This window comes from Anomaloglossus baeobatrachus, chromosome 7 (assembly GCF_048569485.1).
Source record: "Anomaloglossus baeobatrachus isolate aAnoBae1 chromosome 7, aAnoBae1.hap1, whole genome shotgun sequence".
Taxonomy (NCBI): Eukaryota; Metazoa; Chordata; class Amphibia; order Anura; family Aromobatidae; genus Anomaloglossus; species Anomaloglossus baeobatrachus.
In genome coordinates, this window is record NC_134359.1 from 232,878,943 (window position 1) to 232,898,948 (window position 20,006).

The following is a 20,006-nucleotide window of genomic DNA, read 5'->3' on the forward strand; positions in this document are numbered from 1 at the left end:
ATCCTCCCCCAGCATCAGCCTCTCTCCTCCCAGCCTCCCCCCTCCCAGCCTCCCTCAGCATCAGCCTCCCTCCTCCCAGCCTCCCACAGCATCAGCCTCCCTCCTCCCAGCCTCCCCCAGCATCAGCCTCCCCCAGCACCAGCCTCTCTCCTCCCAGCCTCCCTCAGCATCAGCCTCTCTCCTCCCAAACTCTCCCAGCATCAGCCTCCCCCAGTATCAGCCTCTCTCCTCCAGGCCTCCCCCTCTCTCCTCCCAGCCTCCCCCAGCATCAGCCTCCCTCAGCATCAGCCTCTCTCCTCCGAGCCTCCCACAGCATCAGCCCCTCCCAGCATCAGCCTCCCTCAGCATCAGCCTCTTTCCTCCCAGCCTCCCCCAGCATCAGCCTCCCTCAGCATCAGCCTCCCTCCTCCCAGCCTCCCCCAGCATCAGCCTCTCTCCTCCCAGCCTCCCCCCTCCCTCAGCATCAGCCTTCCTCCTCCCAGCCTCAAACAGCATCAGCCTCCCTCCTCCCAGCCTCCCACAGCATCAGTCTCCCCCAGCACCAGCCTCCCCCAGCACCAGCCTCTCTCCTCCCAGCCTCCCCCAGCATCAGCCTCTCTCCTCCCAAACTCTCCCAGCATCAGCCTCCCCCAGTATCAGCCTCTCTCCTCCCAGCCTCCCCCTCTCTCCTCCCAGCCGCCCCCAGTATCAGCCTCTCTCCTCCTAGCCTCCCTCTCTCTCCTCCGAGCCTCCCGAAGCATCAGCCTCTCCCAGCATCAGCCTACCTCAGCATCAGCCTCTTTCCTCCCAGCCTCCCCCAGCATCAGCCTCTCTCCTCCCAGCCTCCCCCCTCCCAGACTCCCTCAGCATCAGCCTCCCTCCTCCCAGCCTCCCCCAGCATCAGCCTCCCTCAGCATCAGCCTCCCTCCTCCCAGCCTCCCCCAGCATCAGCCTTCCCCAGCCCCAGCCTCCCCCAGCATCAGCCTCTCTCCTCCCAGCCTCTCCCAGCATCAGCCTCCCTCAGCATCAGCGTCCCTCCTTCCAGCCTCCCCCAGCATCAGCCTCCCCCCCTCCCAGCCTCCCTCAGCATCAGCCTCCCTCCTCCCAGCCTCCCCCAGCACCAGCCTCTCTCCTCCCAGCCTCCCCAGCATCAGCCTCTCTCCTCCCAAACTCTCCCAGCATCAGCCTCCCCCAGCATCAGCCTCTCTCCTCCCAGCCTCCCCCTCTCTCCTCCCAGCCTCCCCCAGCATCAGCCTCCCTCAGCATCAGCCTCTCTCCTCCCAGCCTCCCCCAGCATCACCCTCCCTCAGCATCAGCCTCCCTCCTCCCAGCCTCCCCCAGCATCAGCCTCCCCCAGCATCAGCCTCTCTCCTCCCAGCCTCCCCCAGCATCAGCCTCTCTCCTCCCAGCCTCCCCCAGCATCAGCCTCCCTCAGCATCAGCCTCCCTCCTCCCAGCCTCACCCAGCGTCAGCCTCCCCCCATCCCAGCCTTCCGCAACATAAGCCTACCCCCTCCCAGCCTCCCCCAGCATCATACTCTCTCCTCCCAGCCTCCCCCAGTATCAGCTTCTCTTCCCCCAAGTCTCCCCCAGTATCAGCCTCTCTCCTCCCACCCCATACGCAGATCTCCAGTCTGCATTAGAGACACCCCCATGCTCCTTATGAATCTTCAGCTCTGCGAGCACTTACCTGCTCCAGGGCCCGCCGTCATCTTCCTGGCTCACGTGAGTATCCTCTTCTGACACCGGCTTCCATCGCGGCGTCCTCTGCGGCGTCTTGCTGTGAGCTCTGTATGTGAAATCTACACAGCATTGGACGCAGCACAGAGGAAGGAGCTGATTGGCGCGCCTGTGACCCCGGAAGTGCAGGCGCCGGCAGTTCCGGGGTCAATCAGCTCTCTGTGCTTGGCCGCCGCAGTTTGTCTGCATTCGCGTCTTAATTGACGCGGATACAAATAAATAAAGGTGCGCCTCTCCCCCCTCCCCCCTCCGAAAATACAGCGGATTTAATGAATGTGTTTACTGCTAGAAGGTGCCGCCCCCTGCATCCTGCCGCCCTAGGCACGGGACCACGGGTGCCTAATGGTAAATACGGCCCTGCCGCCCACCTCCTTCCTTCCTCATTGCCGGTGGACGCAGGTAAGGAGATGTTCGTCGCTCTTGCGGTGTCACACACAGCGATGTGTGATGCCGCAGTAACGAGGAACAACATCGCTAATAAACAGGCAATGATATTTGGTTTTAGGATGACCTCTCCAAAACCAACGATTCTGGCCTGTTTTGCGATCGTTTAAGATCGCTCGTACGTGTCACATGCTGCAATTTCGCTAAGGATGCCTGATGTGCGTCACAAACATCGTGACCACGTCGATAAGTCATTAGCGATATCGCAGCGTGTAAAGCCCCCTTTAGAGTAGTGGGCCAAGTATACAGAATTTTTAATGCAAGGATATTAGAAAATAGCTTAGATTAGGGCAACAAATAAATAGGGAGTTAGGAGGAAACTGACTGTGACTTTGATAAACCCTATTAATGAAAGACTATATGTGGAAAATAATACGACAACAACAATTTCCATGAGGGATTACGAAAAAAAGTCAAAACTGCAATATATGATTAAAGTGCAAATTGGAATGACACATTTAAAGTGATGAATATTTAGATATTAGAAGTATGGTGCTTTGTTTCTGAAGCAACAAGTCGTACGACAAGACAGAAACTTTTCCACAGAATTTGACTCAATTTGTATCTGTTGTTTCTGGAAACGTGTAGCAGAATGTATGTCTCTGCCGCTAACTCATCCTATGTCCTCTGTCTATAGAGTTTTATAAAAAAGCAAAAAACTGGCATCTCCTATCTTAGTGATGTGAAACTGTATTCAGTCAATACAGATTTATATCTAAGAATGTTAAGTGAAAGATTAGTCTTGGAGGAGAAAGAAAGTTTTCTTCAATAACATGCAGTTTGTTACAATGATTTTTATCTTCACTTGTCCTATTGATTTACGAAAAAAACACATTTACTACTTAAAGGAAGCAATCTTGCTTACGATAGCAGAATAAATGCATAAGGAAGGATATGGAATCCTCATTTGCTCCAGTAAAATGGACATAATTTAGCTATAACATCAAAAGTTGTGTCGTATGCTCCCAGTCCTCCTTGACTGTTATCTAAGTGTTTGACAGCTAAAGGACTCACAGTAAAATTGAACGGTAAAGATTGTAGTATGGTTGGAATGTGATAGCCATTGCTAAATTAGACAATGTAAGAGGGTCACTGAAAAAACCTTGGGGGGAGATATGCTTCACCAAGGTTGATCACCTCTTTGATGAAAACCTGGAAGGAGGCTCCAGTATTTTAAATGGTGAGAGTGTTAAAAGGCCATGACAGGACCGGGCTTTTGTGAACAATCAAAGAGATGAGTGTGATGGCTGTTCACTTTTCTCTACCCTGGGCGTGCGCTTGAGGAGGTAAAATGGAGAACTCTGGATTTAATCTGTTGTCTGTGAGTTTGGAGGTGTGCAGACCTCCACCGGACTGCTTGGGCTAAAATAGCTAAATATTTACCTGAGCGGGTGAGAGTCGCAGGAATATATGGACTGTTAAGTTCTATTTGTTTGTTTATGGGGGAAAAAGGCTGGTTTGAGTTAAGTTTTGACTGATTTAGGAAGCCTTAATAAACCAGCAGAAGTTTAACCTCCTAATAACTTAGGACGTATATATATATATACAGTTAGGTCCAGAAATATTTGGACAGTGACACAATTTTCGCGAGTTGGGCTCTGCATGCCACCACATTGGATTTGAAATGAAATCTCTACAACAGATTTCAAGTGCAGATTGTAACGTTTAATTTGAAGGTTTGAACAAAAATATCTGATAGAAATTGTAGGAATTGTACACATTTCTTTACAAACACTCCACATTTTAGGAGGTCAAAAGTAATTGGACAAATAAACCAAACCCGAACAAAATATTTTTATTTTCAATATTTTGTTGCGAATCCTTTGGAGGCAATCACTGCCTTAAATCTGGAACCCATGGACATCACCAAACGCTGGGTTTCCTCCTTCTTAATGCTTTGCCAGGCCTTTACAGCTGCAGCCTTCAGGTCTTGCTTGTTTGTGGGTCTTTCCGTCTTAAGTCTGGATTTGAGCAAGTGAAATGCATGCTCAATTGGGTTAAGATCTGGTGATTGACTTGGCCATTGCAGAATGTTCCACTTTTTTGCACTCATGAACTCCTGGGTAGCTTTGGCTGTATGCTTGGGGTCATTGTCCATCTGTACTATGAAGCGCCGTCCGATCAACTTTGCGGCATTTGGCTGAATCTGGGCTGAAAGTATATCCTGGTACACTTCAGAATTCATCCGGCTACTCTTGTCTGCTGTTATGTCATCAATAAACACAAGTGACCCAGTGCCATTGAAAGCCATGCATGCCCATGCCATCACGTTGCCTCCACCATGTTTTACAGAAGATGTGGTGTGCCTTGGATCATGTGCCGTTGACTTTCTTCTCCAAACTTTTTTCTTCCCATCATTCTGGTACAGGTTGATCTTTGTCTCATCTGTCCATAGAATACTTTTCCAGAACTGAGCTGGCTTCATGAGGTGTTTTTCAGCAAATTTAACTCTGGCCTGTCTATTTTTGGAATTGATGAATGGTTTGCATCTAGATGTGAACCCTTTGTATTTACTTTCATGGAGTCTTCTCTTTACTATTGACTTAGAGACAGATACACCTACTTCACTGAGAGTGTTCTGGACTTCAGTTGATGTTGTGAACGGGTTCTTCTTCACCAAAGAAAGTATGCGGCGATCATCCACCACTGTTGTCATCTGTGGACGCCCAGGCCTTTTTGAGTTCCCAAGCTCACCAGTCAATTCCTTTTTTCTCAGAATGTACCCGACTGTTGATTTTGCTACTCCAAGCATGTCTGCTATCTCTCTGATGGATTTTTTCTTTTTTTTCAGCCTCAGGATGTTCTGCTTCACCTCAATTAAGAGTTCCTTAGACCGCATGTTGTCTGGTCACAGCAACAGCTTCCAAATGCAAAACCACACACCTGTAATCAACCCCAGACCTTTTAACTACTTCATTGATTACAGGTTAACGAGGGAGACGCCTTCAGAGTGAATTGCAGCCCTTAGAGTCCCTTGTCCAATTACTTTTGGTCCCTTGAAAAAGAGGAGGCTATGCATTACAGAGCTATGATTCCTAAACCCTTTCTCCGATTTGGATGTGAAAAGTCTCATATTGCAGCTGGGAGTGTGCACTTTCAGCCCATATTATATATATAATTGTATTTCTGAACATGTTTTTGTAAACAGCTAAAATAACAAAACTTGTGTCACTGTCCAAATATTTTTGGACCTAACTGTATATATATATATATACTAGAAGGTGGCCCGATTCTACGTATCGGGTATTCTAGAATTTACGTATTGTGTAGTTCATGTATGATTTTTGTTATATATATATATATATATATATATATATATATATATATATATAGAGAGAGAGAGATGTTGTTGTCTGTAGTTACCAAGTGTTTGTGTAGGGCGCTGTACATGTTCTGGGTGTTGTCTGGGTGTGACGGGGGGTGAGAGCGGTGTTGTATGTGTGTTGCGTGTGTTGCGTTGTTTGTGGAGCGCTGTGTGTCTGTAGCGTTGTGTGTGTGTTGCGCGGTTTGTGTGTGTGTGGTGTGTTTTGGGGGGAGGTATGTTTTGTGCAATGTGTGTGTTGTGCGGTATGTGCGTATATTTGTGTGTGCCGCGGTGTTTGTGTGTTGGGTGTTGTGTGTGTGCAGCGTTGTCTGTGTGTGTGGGTGTCTGTGTAGGGCAGTTGTTTGTGGTTCCCAGTGTGTGTGTGTGTGTGTGGTGTGTTGTGCAGTGCGCGCGCGCGTGTGTGTGTGTGTGTGTGTGTGTGCATCAGCCTCTCTTCTCTCAGCCTACCTCTCCCAGCCTCCCTCCTCCCAGCCTCCCTCAGCATCAGCCTCCCTCTCCCAGCCTCCCCAGCATCAGCCTCCGCCAGCATCAGCCTCTCTCCTTCCAGCCTCCTCCAGCATCAGCCTCCCTCTCCCAGCCTTCCCCAGGATCAGCCTCTCTCCTCCCAGCCTCCGTCCTCCCAGGATTCCCCAGCATCAGCTTTCCCCTCCCAGCCTCCCTCAGCATCAGCCTTCCCCAGCATCAGCCTCCCGTTCCCAGCCTTCCCCAGGATCAGCCTCTCTCCTCCCAGCCTCCTTCCTCCCAGCCTTCCCCAGCATCAGCTTTCCCCTCCCAGCCTCCCTCAGCATCAGCCTCCCGTTCCCAGCCTTCCCCAGGATCAGCCTCTCTCCTCCCAGCCTCCTTCCTCCCAGCCTCCCTCAGCATCAGCCTTCCCCTCCCAGTCTCCCCCAGCATCAGCCTCCCCAAGCATCAGCCTCCACCAGCATTAGCCTCTCTCCTTCCAGCCTCCTCCAGCATCAGCCTCCCTCTCCCAGCCTTCCCCAGGATCAGCCTCTCTCCTCCCAGCCTCCGTCCTCCCAGCCTTCCCCAGCATCAGCTTTCCCCTCCCAGCCTCCCTCAGCATCAGCCTTCCCCAGCATCAGCCTCCCGTTCCCAGCCTTCCCCAGGATCAGCCTCTCTCCTCCCAGCCTCCGTCCTCCCAGCCTTCCCCAGCATCAGCTTTCCCCTCCCAGCCTCCCTCAGCATCAGCCTCCCTCAGCATCAGCCTCTCGTTCCCAGCCTTCCCCAGGATCAGCCTCTCTCCTCCCAGCCTCCTTCCTCCCAGCCTCCCTCAGCATCAGCCTTCCCCTCCCAGTCTCCCCCAGCATCAGCCTCCCCAAGCATCAGCCTCCACCAGCATTAGCCTCTCTCCTTCCAGCCTCCCCCAGCATCAGCCTCCCCAAGCATCAGCCTCCACCAGCATCAGCCTCCCTCGTCCCAGCCTCCCCCTTCCAGCCTCCCCCAGCATCAGCCTCTCTCCTCCCAGCCTTCCCCATGATCAGCCTCTCTGCTCCCAGCCTCCTCCAGCACGCCGTGCTCCTCTGCCGACACTCACACACCCGATCGCATCCACTCACACACACCCGATCGCATCCACTCACACACACCCGATCGCATCCACTCACACACACCCGATCGCATCCACTCACACACACCCGATCGCATACACTCACACACACCCGATCGCATACACTCACACACACAGACACTGACGATATCGCACATACGCGCTTATACTCACAACATCCGGGGATATCACATGCTTCTGGCCATGTGATCCCCCGGCAGGTCCTGGAAGATCACAACAGCACAGTATCGAGGCCGAGAAGCAAGCGATATCCCAGGATGTTGTGAGTATGTGGATGCGATGTGATGTGTGAGGTCTGTGTGAGTGTGATCTGATTTGTGTGTGTGTGTGTGTGTGTGCTGTTATGTGTCTGTATTTTCCGCAGCTGCAGGACCTTGATGTGTGGATGCGATGTGATGTGTGTGTGAGGTGTGTGTGAGAGTGAGTGTGAGCCGGTGTACACTGGTAACTATGATACACATCGGGTAACTAAGGGACCTTAGTTACCCGATGTGTATAATGGTTACCAGCTTTCACGGCCTCCGTGAAGATCCCAGCATCGCAAGGTTATGTGTGGCGCTGCCGGGATCCTGACGGAGCCGGTGTAGAAGCAAGCGATATCCCAGCATGTTGTGATGTGTGAGGTGTGTGTGAGAGTGAGTGTGAGAGTGAGTGTGATCTGATGTGTGTGTGTACTCACCTGGGAATCGGGGCTCCGTGTCAGTTGGGCCAGAGCGAGCGTGGATTGCGTGAGGGGGGCGGGGCCTGCAGAGAGCCGGGGCGAGAGGCCAATCCGTGTGGGGGGGCGGGGCCATGGCGAGCCCAGCGGCCAATCAGCTTTGTGTCACCGTAAGGACACAATTTCGGAGCATGACAGACAGACAGACAGACAGACAGACAGAATAAGGCAATTATATATATAGATATATATATATATATATATATATATATACATATAGATATATATATATATCTATATATATATATATATAGATATATATATCTATATATATATATATATATATATATAGATATATATATAAAAGCGCATCTCAATAAATTAGAATATCATCAAAAAGTTCATTTATTTCCTTAATTCAATACAAAAAGAGAAACACACATTTTATATAGAGTCATCATAAACAGAGGGATCTATTTCAAGTGTTTATTTCTGTTAATGTTGATGATTATGGCTTACAGCCAATGAAAACCCAAAAGTCATTATCTAAAAAAATTAGAATATTATGTAGGATCAACTGAAAAAAATATTTTAAACTCAGAAATGTTGGCGCTTTCTGTAAAGTATGTACAGTAAGTGCACTCAATAGGTGAGTTTGCTGGCCAATCAAGCACAGTGATACCGTAGTTATTAAACCAGTTATTGGTACTTTTGGCAGTGTGGACAGGTGCCAAATCCTGCTGGATAGGAAATTTCCATCTCCAAAAAGTTAGTCGGCAGTGGGAAGCATGAAGTGCTCTAAAATTTCCTGGTAGATGGCTGTGCTGACTTTGGTCTTAATAAAACACAGTGAACCTACATGAGCAGATGACATGGCTCCCCAAACCATCACTGATTGTAGAAACTTCACACTAGACCTCAAGCAGCTTGGATTGTGGCCTCTCCACTCTTCCTCCAGACTCTGGGACCACAATTTCCAAATGAAATACAAAATTTACTTTCATCTGAAAACAACACCTTGGTTGACTGAGCAACAGTCCAGTTCTTTTTCTCCTTGGCCCAGGTAAGACGCTTCTCTTGTCTATTGATCATGAGTGGCTTGACACAAGGAATGCAACAGTTCTAGCCCATCTCCTGGATACGTCTGTGTGTGGTAGCTCTTGAAGCACTGACTCCAGCAACAGTCCACTCCTTGTGAATCTCCCCCAAATTTTTGAATGGCCTTTTCTTAACAATCTAATCAAGGCTGCAGTTATCCCGGTTTCTTGTGCACCTTTTTCTACCACACTTTTTCCTTCCACTGAACTTTCCATTAATATGCTTGGAGACAGCACTCTGTGAACAGCCATCTTCTTTAGCAATGACCTTTAGCAAATACCCTCCTTGTGGAGTGGGTCAATGACTGCCTTCTGGATATTTGTTGTCAGTAGTCTTCCCCATAATTGTGTATGCTACTGAACCAGACTAAGGGACCATTTTAAATGCTTAGGAAGCCTTTTCAGGTGTTTTGTGGTAGTTTTTCAAATTTTCTGAGATAATGACGTGTGGGTTTTTATACGCTGTAATCCATAATCATCAACATTAACGGAAATAAACACTTGAAATAGATCCCTCTGTGTGTAATGACTCTATATAATATATGTGTTTCCCTTTTTGTATTGAATTACTAAAATAAATTAACTTTTTGATGATATTCTAATTTATTGAGGTGCATCATTAGGAATTAAGTTTGTGAGTTTAAAGAATAAAAATTGTCTATTATAAATGTGGTTAGCCTATTAGATATATGGTCTGCAATATGTTCTCTAAAGGTGAGTTTGAGTGAGGATTGATCAGCATCGAGGTCCATGATACACTGTGTTGAAAATATGAACCCTTTATTTTTCATCTATGAACCTTCATAAGGCTGTAAACAGTCTACATAGTGGAACCCATATGGGCACTCCAATAGGTAGATAAACTGATAATTGCAATTAATTAATGATTTTATTTGAATGCTTTGCCTGTAAAATGGGTTACAATTTATTTACTCCTCTGGGTGACAAGTTGGCAAGTTTGTATGGTTGCGCCTGTTGAGGAGGGTCATTGGATCAAATACCTAATTACCTTCAAAATATAGGGGATTATGGGAAAAATGTCCAATGAAATCGATTCTCCTTACATAAGCCAGTTTTGCCAGTTTTAGATACATCATAGTGTGTGACACACATCCAAGATAGCTGCTGATTCCTGTCCTCTAAGCCCACCGATGACATCACGGATCTGCCCACCGATGATGTCACAGATCTGCTCACTAATGACATCATGGATCTGCCCTCCGATGACATCATGTATCCACCCACTGATGATGTCATAGATTCGCCCACAGATGACATCACTGACCAACCCACCAATGATGTCACGGACCAACTCACTGATTGGCCCATGGACTAACCCATTGACCAACCCACTTACCAATAGGCATATCTGAGCATGCCCACTATAGAGCTAACCACGCTCCATACCCTTGTTTACATAATTCGATGCTCTGTTGAAATTAAGGCAGTTGAAGCCTTGCCATTCTCTGATCAAGGAGAGATTCACATTTGACTGTCTGGTGTCAATTCTTTCACACGTGCACTTGATCCACACCAATAAGGTCAGGAGCAGGCAACTAGTGAACGTTTCAAAGTGTTCACCCCACTCCTATAGCTACCGATAGATACTGCAAACAAAATGAGAGTTTTGGGGATTTTTTGCAGTCTAATTTGCAATCTGCAAGTAGATTTTTTTTATGGTAGGAGCTCTTCTTAATGTAAGACTTTAATTGTAAGATATTGTTCAAATAAGAATACTCTAAATAGATATGCCAATGTTTGTTTATTACATTTCTAATTTCAATATAATTGCCAGTGAACATAGTAATGAAATTATGTTGGAAATTATCATAAATGATTCAGATCATTTTCCCCACATTACCATACATACTATATCTTTATCACAGCAGCATTAAGTATATTCAGCCTTGCCTCCCAGATTTTTTTTTTATTCTGGGCAATAACATATTACTTCTAATTTACCAACTGAAATGCCAGCTCATTAATTCATAGGCAGACAAAAGCTGCGATGGACACTATTAACAAAAATCGGAATGCCAAGAATAATGAACATTGCAAAGGAAAATAGTAATGAGGCTCAATTTGATGGTATTTGTTTTCCACAAAACATTAGTAATTAGTGGCGTGAATAATGATGTCGGACTTATTTATCTGTGAAAAATCATTACTGTTATTCAGTAGTATTTCCATTATGAGAGTTCTTTCTAGACAAAAAATAAACAGTTTATTTTTACTTTTTCTTTTACATTGTTACGTAGATGAGGAAGTAATTTACAGAGTATTCTATGTTCTTGTAAAAATAGGCGCCAATCGCTGGAAGTGGCTTTGCCCTCATAGTCCCAAACAGACTGAGGTCTACACAGAAATCTTATTATTTTGAACAGATGCAACTGGACACAATGAGGAACGTTGAGCAGATGGAACCCCTCACCAAAGTTAAGCGCAAATCCCTTTGTTGGTTAGAAGGTTGATTGGAGTATTAGGATGGCTATGATTTTCCCTTTTCTTTTTTCTCTAGCTTGCCAGTAAACTTTCCTCTCTGTCCACTGTTGTTTCCACAGACAAACTGATCTAGCATTTTCCACCGAAACCCAGCATTAGGCCTCCTTCACACGTCCAAGCAAAACACTAACATTTTGCATGGTCCATGGTGAAGGTGCGTATGTGTGTGTGTGTGTCCTTGTGTATGTATTATGCAGCAACTGTAGAAAAAAACATGAATCGCACATCCCAAAATCACTCTTATATAGAGTTGAGCACGGTTCGTGGTTCGTGGTTCTCCAGTTCGCGGTTCGAGTGATTTTGGGGGCTGTTCTAGATCGAACTAGAACTCGAGCTTTTTGCTAAAGCTCGATAGTTCTAGTTATGTTCGAGAACAGTTCTAGCAGCAAAAAGCCAAGCTAAATACTAGCTGGCTTTCCGCTGTAATAGTGTAAGTCACTCTGTGACTCACACTATTATGAAATTTCAGCGTATAGTGTGCGGGAACAGCGCATTCAGATCACTGCTGCTGGGATAATGGCGATTGCCATTTTTTTTTTTCCTTGTCTTCCTTCCCTAAGTGCGCGCGTGTAGTGGGGCGGGCCAGCATGTCAGCCAATCCCAGACACACACACAGCTAAGTGGACTTTTAGCCAGAGAAGTAACGGCATGTGTGATAGGATGTCCATGTCACATGTCCCTGCATTATAAAAACGGGTATCTGCCCGTCAGGATGCCATTATCTGCCTTCTGCGTCTGGGTGTCAGTCACCTCTGGCATAGCTCCTGTCTCCGATACTGCTGTGTACGCTCTACACACAGCACTACACAGAATAGGGATAGAAGTTTCTTTCAGCTCTTGTAACGGCTAATAACAGCAGGCTCAGAGCCATGGGTGACAGTCAGGTCCGTGGAAACAGATTTTAACAGCTACAGATAAGAGCGTCTGTGTAGCTAAGGTCAAGGAGTTCCTCGCTGCATTTCACCATTAGGAGGGATATAAAGTGAGGCTTCCTTTCCTCTACACAGACCCACAACCCGGCCACTGTACCCTCCTGCCCTTTGCACACTCAAGCTCATTGTTACTAAGCCATTATACTAGCAAACACTGAGGAAACTTAGTGGCATCCTAAAAGTGGCTGTCGTACTCCATTTGTGCCCCACTGGTGCCAAGCTATTTGCAGCACCACTGCATTGCACACTCAAATTCATTTTTACTAAGCCATTATACTAGCAAATGTGGCGCCCTGGACAAGCCAGATCGTCACAGAACTACACCAACACACCCCAGACCCCGGTTAGGCACACCGAAGTCAAACACAAAATCCTTGTTGCCTCCCTCCAGGGGCTGATGTCCACACAAGGGGGTGGGCCAGGCGGTTGGCCCCGCCCACCGAGGAGTTCACAGTCCTGGAGGCAGGAAAAGGAAGGGGAAGAAGGGAGATAGAGTTTAAAGTTGGAGAAGTAGGTAGTGAAGTGAAGTAGTAGGAGAGGAGACTGAAGGCGTCCGGGTGTGTGGCCCGGACGGAACAGCAAGGTTGGCAGACGGTGGTGACCGTCTGCAGGAGAGGCCGATTGGAGCGAACCGTAAGGACCGGGGACGGGCGGTAGCCCGACGGTACCGGATCGGGGAGCAAAGAGAAGCCAGCACCATTCGGCAGGGCTTACGGACCCCGACCAGGCTAGGAGTAGAGATGAGCGAACCGGTCGCGGTTCGGCTCGAGGTCGGTTCGCCGAATGGAGCTCGAGTTCGGTTCGTCGAACGTTCGACGAACCGAACTCGAACTGCATAGGAAACAATGGCAGGCAATCACAAACACATAAAAACACCTAGAAAACACCCTCAAAGGTGTCCAAAAGGTGATAAACAACTCACAACACAACACAAACACATGGGAAAGTGACAAGGACATATACTCATGCGAAAACAAAAGAGCTGGACAAGGAAAAAGAGGAGGAGACACAGATATATGAGTATATGCAAGGAAACATTGATGCCATTACTGTGCAACTTGAGCCCTGCTCATTTTAGGCTTCCAATCTGGAAAAATTGCCTGAGCTTGCCACGTACACCTTGGGGATCTTGTCGTGTCCTGCAGCCAGCGTTCTCTCGGAACCTGTCTTCAGTGCTGCTGGGGGTCTGCTGGCAGATAAGCACACGTGTCTGTCCACTGACAATGTGGACATGGCTCTCAGAGGACTTTTCTTCCCCTGGGTCAGCCAGGGGACGGGAAAGGCATGCGTATTTTTGAGAGTGCTTCATGCAAAGCATCTTTTTCATTTTGAAAAGGGGGGTCAAGTGATGCCAGTCAAGTGGGGTGTGTGTGGTCCAATTAGTGGCAACGAGGAAGACTGTGGTTGGAGTCCCCTCGCTGTGTTTCTAAAAGAACCAAGATGAACAAGTCATGGCTCTCAGAGGACTTTTCTTTCCCTGGGTCATCCAGGGGACGAGAAAGGCACGCGTATTTTTGAGAGTGCTTCATGCCAAGCATCTTTTTCTTTTTCAAAAGGGGGGTCAACTGATGCCAGTCAAGTGGGGTGTGTGTGGCCCAATTAGTGGCAATGAGGGAGACTGTGGTTGGAGTCCCCTCGCTGTGTTTCTAAAAGAACCAAGATGAACAAGTCATGGCTCTCAGAGGACTTTTCTTCCCCTGGGTCATCCAGGGGACGGGAAAGGCACGCGTATTTTTGAGAGTGCTTCATGCCAAGCATCTTTTTCTTTTTCAAAAGGGGGGTCAACTGATGCCAGTCAAGTGGGGTGTGTGTGGCCCAATTCGTGGCAACAAGGGAGACTGTGGTTGGAGTCCTCTCGCTGTGTTTCTAAAAGAACCAAGATGAACAAGTCATAGCTCTCAGAGGACTTTTCTTCCCCTGGGTCATCCAGGGGACGGGAAAGGCACCCGTATTTTTGAGAGTGCTTCATGCCAAGTATCTTTTTCTTTTTCAAAAGGGGGGGTCAACTGATGCCAGTCAAGTGGGGTGTGTGTGGCCCAATTAGTGGCAACGAGGGAGACTGTGGTTGGAGTCCCCTCGCTGTGTTTCTAAAAGAACCAAGATGAACAAGTCATGGCTTTCAGAGGACTTTTCTTCCCCTGGGTCATCCAGGGGACGGGAAAGGCACGCGTATTTTTGAGAGTGCTTCATGCCAAGCATCTTTTTCTTTTTCAAAAGGTGGGTCAACTGATGCCAGTCAAGTGGGGTGTGTGTGGCCCAATTAGTGGCAACGAGGGAGACTGTGGTTGGAGTCCCCTCGCTGTGTTTCTAAAAGAACCAAGATGAACAAGTCATGGCTCTCAGAGGACTTTTCTTCCCCTGGGTCATCCAGGGGACGGGAAAGGCACGCGTATTTTTGAGAGTGCTTCATGCCAAACATCTTTTTCTTTTTCAAAAGGGGGGTCAACTGATGCCAGTCAAGTGGGGTGTGTGTGGCCCAATTAGTGGCAACGAGGGAGACTGTGGTTGGAGTCCCCTCGCTGTGTTTCTAAAAGAACCAAGATGAACAAGTCATGGCTCTCAGAGGACTTTTCTTCCCCTGGGTCATCCAGGGGACGGGAAAGGCACGTGTATTTTTGAGAGTGCTTCATGCAAAGCATCTTTTTCATTTTGAAAAGGAGGGTCAAGTGATGCCAGTCAAGTGGGGTGTGTGTGGTCCAATTAGTGGCAACGAGGGAGACTGTGGTTGGAGTCCCCTCGCTGTGTTTTACATGATTTTCGAAGGGCATGACATGCCTAAGAGGTTGAGTTTCATCATCTGCAACTTGTTGGCAACAGAAAGGCTGCCTTTACAACCTTTTGAGACCGAGGATTTTCGAGACGTTATGCCCATTGCAGTGCCCCAAGAGCCGATGGCCAGTCGTCACTCCTTCTCCAAGAAAGGCGTGCCCGCGCTACCACAGCAGGTCGCACACAACCTCACCGATTCCTTGAGAAACTCTGTCTGTGACAGGGTGCATTTCACCACAGATACTTGGACCAGTAAGCATGGACAGGAGAGTTACATGTTGCTGGCTGGGCACTGGGTAACTATGGTGAGAGATGGAGAAGGGTTTGCTGTACAAGTCTTGCCGTCCCCACGACTTGTGTGTCAATCCTTCCTCTGTATGTACAAGTTCCTCCACTGCTTCTGCCTCCTTAACCTCGTGTGGGTCCTCCACCTCGGCCCAAACCCTGTGTGGTCAGGCCACCCTTCCTTGTAACTGCGCCCAAGGAATCCCACACACCTCCTTACTATGCTGGCAGCAGAGCTCAAGGCCATCAGGCGGTCAAATGTTTACTTTGAAATGTAGGGGAAATGTGAGACACCGCTGAGGAATTGTGGACGGTTAGCTCTGGAGAGTGAGACCGAGTTTCATCAATGGTTGTCTACACTCAACCAGCAGTCAGGGAAGGTCGGGTGTGGCAATGATGCAAACCAGTCTGCGACCCTTCTTCAGGGCAATGTGACACACGTGCCTTGTATGGCTCACGTATTGAACCTGGTTGTCCAGCAATTTTTAAAACACTATCCCGGCCTACATGGCCTTCTGCAGAGGGCACGGTGTAACGCCTGCCTGGATCGACACACTCAGATGGGCTGTAAAGGATAGGCTAGAGGCAAGCCACTCACCAAGCTGGACACCCAGAACCCTGAAACCCTTTAACCCCTATACAGTGATTTGGAATTACACAGGGCCCAAGTTGATCAATACCTGTGGAAGGCTGCAGTTCCAGAGAATAGTAATCATGCAGGGTCAAAAACATTAATTGAGGAAGAGGAACAGAATGGGATGGCCAGGACTTAATCAGAAAACAAGCAGAGGTGAAATGTGGATCGGCCAACGAGGTACATAAACAGCAAGCAGGAAAAGTAGTCAGGTAACAAGCACACAAACTCATAAAACTGGGGGTAACAGTAACAAGAGGTTCATAGCTTTGTCTGGCAGTGGTCTGCAGACAGGAGGGGCCTAAAAAAGGGTGTGGTGTCTTCCCATTGGTGGTAGCTGAATGATGGTACTTCATCTGTGAGATACCCACCACCTACATTCAGCGTGTGGTTCTGTATCTGTCAAGGTAACGCAACCCAGTGGGTGACCATAACCTGCGTCCACCTGCGCCGCAGGCATCGACTCCTTTCCCATCATCAGCACTATGCACGAAAGGAACACGTTGTCACCTGGCGACTGGAGTACAAATTGATTGAGTGGACTACGTTGGTGACTTAACAGCCGTGTGCGGCAATGATGCAAACCTGTCTGCGGTCCTTCGTCAGGGCAATGTGACACACGTGCCTTGCATGGCTCACGTGTTGAATCTGATTCTCCAGCAATTTTTAAAATACCATCCCGGCCTACATGGCCTTGTGCAGCGGGCACGCTGCTATGTGCTCACTTTCATCCTTCGCACCCAGCAGCTCAACAACTTTCATCGCTCCTGAAGTCTTAGGGTCTGGCGGTTAAACGCCGGAAATGCCATGTTCCGACACGCAGGAAATGGAATCTGCACATGTTGCAGCGTGTGTGGCAGCACCGCAGAGCCCTGCTGAAATACGGTATGACGTATACCCTGGGCTAACTTGATCCAGAGGTGGTGCAGATCACGCTGCTGGAGTGGTGTCAGATCAAGGACCTATGCACCCTTCTGCACAGTTTACAAATGTCGACGAAGATGTTTAGCACTGGCGATGCCATTCTCAGCGTGACAATTCTGGTCATCTACAAGATGGAGCACACTGTAAGCATTATTCGGAGTCAGGTGTTGGTCCAAGAGGAAGGGGAGGAAGTACAGGAGGAGTCATATGCAGAAGGGATAATAAGATCTACAAGGTCCATACGGTGAGCGGCACCTAGGCGGCAGTCATGGTGGGGGATAGGGATTAACAAGGGCGCATAGTATCAGTAAAAATTGTTGAGGAAGGTGCAGGAGCCCACGAAGAAATGGAGGACGAACTTGCGATGGGCATGGAAGACTCAGCTGATGAGTGAGAGCTTGCTCACATTTCAGTTGTGCGAGGTTGGGGGGAGAGGGCAGAGGAAAGAGGCACGATTCTCACCTCTCTGCCACCAACACACCAAGCACTTGGTCCTCCTGGATGCACAAGACACATGAGCGCCTTCTTGCTGCACTACCTACAACATGACCCTCGGATTGTACGAATTCGAAGTAATGCTAACTACGGGGTTGCCACACTGTTAGATCCCCGGTACAAGACAAAATTTGGCGAAATAATTCCTGCCATAGAAAGGGACGCACGTATACAGGAGTATCTGCAGAAGGTGGTACGGATTCTTAGATTTGCTTTTCCAGTAAACACCAGTGCTGCACAGAGTGAATCTCAATGCTTTGTCATGGATAGGAGGAAATGGTCTTTTACTTGTCCACATCTGAGGGACCGAGGGCTGGCTGCTGTGCTAAAATGGCATTGAGTACGGTGTCCCTGCAGAGTTGCACTTTTGGTCATATACCAAATGAGTTGAAAAAGGACAAATGCTGGTGGAAAGGGGAACAGGTGTGTTGGAAAGGGGAAAAAAGTTTTTGTCCGTGGGTTTGTTGGTTAAGCAAAAGTAACATTTGATGAAGAAACACCATCTGTTACGGTGGGACTGGCAGATTTGGATAAGGTGGTATATACTATGTTACCGCTATATAACGAAAATTAATAAGAAAAGAAAGAGAAAGGTATATATCCCCATCAGCAGTCAATGTCCACCGTGCTCCCAGATGGAAAAGGAGAGGTTGGCAACTGGAAGGTTAGTTGGAGGATACAGATCTGTGTGGCCATGAAACTAATAGTAGCCTGAACCGAGTTAGACGCCACTCGGATCTGGAGACTGGGAGCCCTGTTAGCGTCACAGGATCCACACGCCCACCCAGCCCAGGAACTCCCTGTTAACATCACAGGGGCCATTCAGTACGCTGACCGTGTGCATTGGGGCCACACCTGTGGACAGTAGGCGCATCAGCAGCAGCAGGCCTGTTAATGCCACTGGGCTGCACAAGCAGGACTTGTAGGACAGGAGCTGGTCTTAACCGTTCTGCGTTACCAACTGTGGTGGCGGCCTGCATCGACGCCCTATCCCTGCCTACCTCTGGCCTAAAGCCGCAATGGGTTCAACACATGGAGGTGTGCTCTTTCGGAGCATAATAGAAGACTGCGCACCTCCTTGTTGGCTCCAGCCCATTTTATAACCTGGGTCCGCCCCAAACCAGGGTGGACCACAATGCACCTCCTGGAGACAAAAGCAGAGTGCCACGTCATGAGTGGCATAACTAGCGTCCTATTTGGAACCGCAACTTCAATAATGACCTCATGGCTGCCACGACACAAACACCTCACCAGTCATCGTCTGACCATCAATAATGAGGTGACAAGTCATAGGGGCGGGCCTCTGCAAGCCATTTGGGAGTGGCATGGCCACATTGTCAGGACACCTGATGCCCTGTGGTCTATATGGACCCCCCACATCAGGGGCAGGGCCAAAGAGTTCCTTACCGGACCTAGTCTCTGATGCAGTAAGTGCCTGAGCATGCTCAGTAGCATGAAATACAGTCTCTGAAAAAAGACTATCAGCTTTAGCATGGTGTCTAGGCACAAAACAGGACTTAGACCCGGCACGGAATGCAAGTACTGTGCAAAGAGGCTTTTGGCACTAAGTGTGGGAGCATGTGTAACGCCCCTGTAAACGGGTCGTTACAGGGTATTAAATGTTACCCCATTTTTCCCGGGCAGGAGGAAGAAGGGTCCCCACAACACACACTAACATCACACTGGCAGGAAGGAGTTAACAGCATTTGCAGCATGAAGTTTGTTCTGAGTCCATGACTCATCCTGTCTCATTAATGAGCAGGTGGCTGGACACAGGCAGGTCCCCATGACAACCAAGGGGAGGGGGGCCTGAAGGAGTGAGTTTAGTGCAAAGCACACAGAAGTTTAGCACGTCAGGGGCTGCAAGGGAGTGCAAACGTCCAGAGAACCGCTCCTGTTGAGGAGATGCCACGAGACCAGGGCTGATAACACCTAGAGGAGGGGAATGGAGCTGAGGACTGGGGTTCCGTGGAGCAAGTTGTACCCGGTGGCGGTTGTGTTAGGTCCGCTACCGGGGAGGAGAGAGACAGAGAGGCGGCGAGTTCCCAAGATGCTCTATGCCACGGGGACGGCACTAACGCACCGAAAGGGAGAGACCCCCAGAACACCTCACCGGACGCCCCTTCCTCCTACCTGCCCGGGACCGACCAAAGGCTACAGGCAGCAAGGACCAGCACCCGGGTGCGATGGGAAACGGACTTTAAATAAAGAACAACTGGAACCGCACACCGTGACTGCTGTGAGTAATGCCGCCGCCTTGTGCCCCCGGTGTCCCTGAAGACTGTTGCCCTGGGTCTCATTAACCTCCCGGGGCTCCCCCGCTCCACCCGTGGGGAGCGATTCCATCCGGCTGCCCGTAACACCTGCCCCGGAGAGAGACCGCGCAGCGGCGGCTTAACACCTGGCCGCAAACCACGGGTGGCGCTGCAAGCACCCCCGTCCCCGTCCCGTACCGTTTCCTGGGGAAGAGCGATGGCAAGCCTCCCCAGGGACCCCGTTACCCTCCTTCCGTCCGCCTTTTAATACCGGACTGACGGTCGGACTTTCCTTTTTATTGAAACCCGCCGGGGGTCACGGAAGCCGGGTCGGGCCACTCACAGCCTGACCCCGAATACCACCGGCCCGGTGTCCGTGCGAGCCCTGCAAGCCCCGGCGT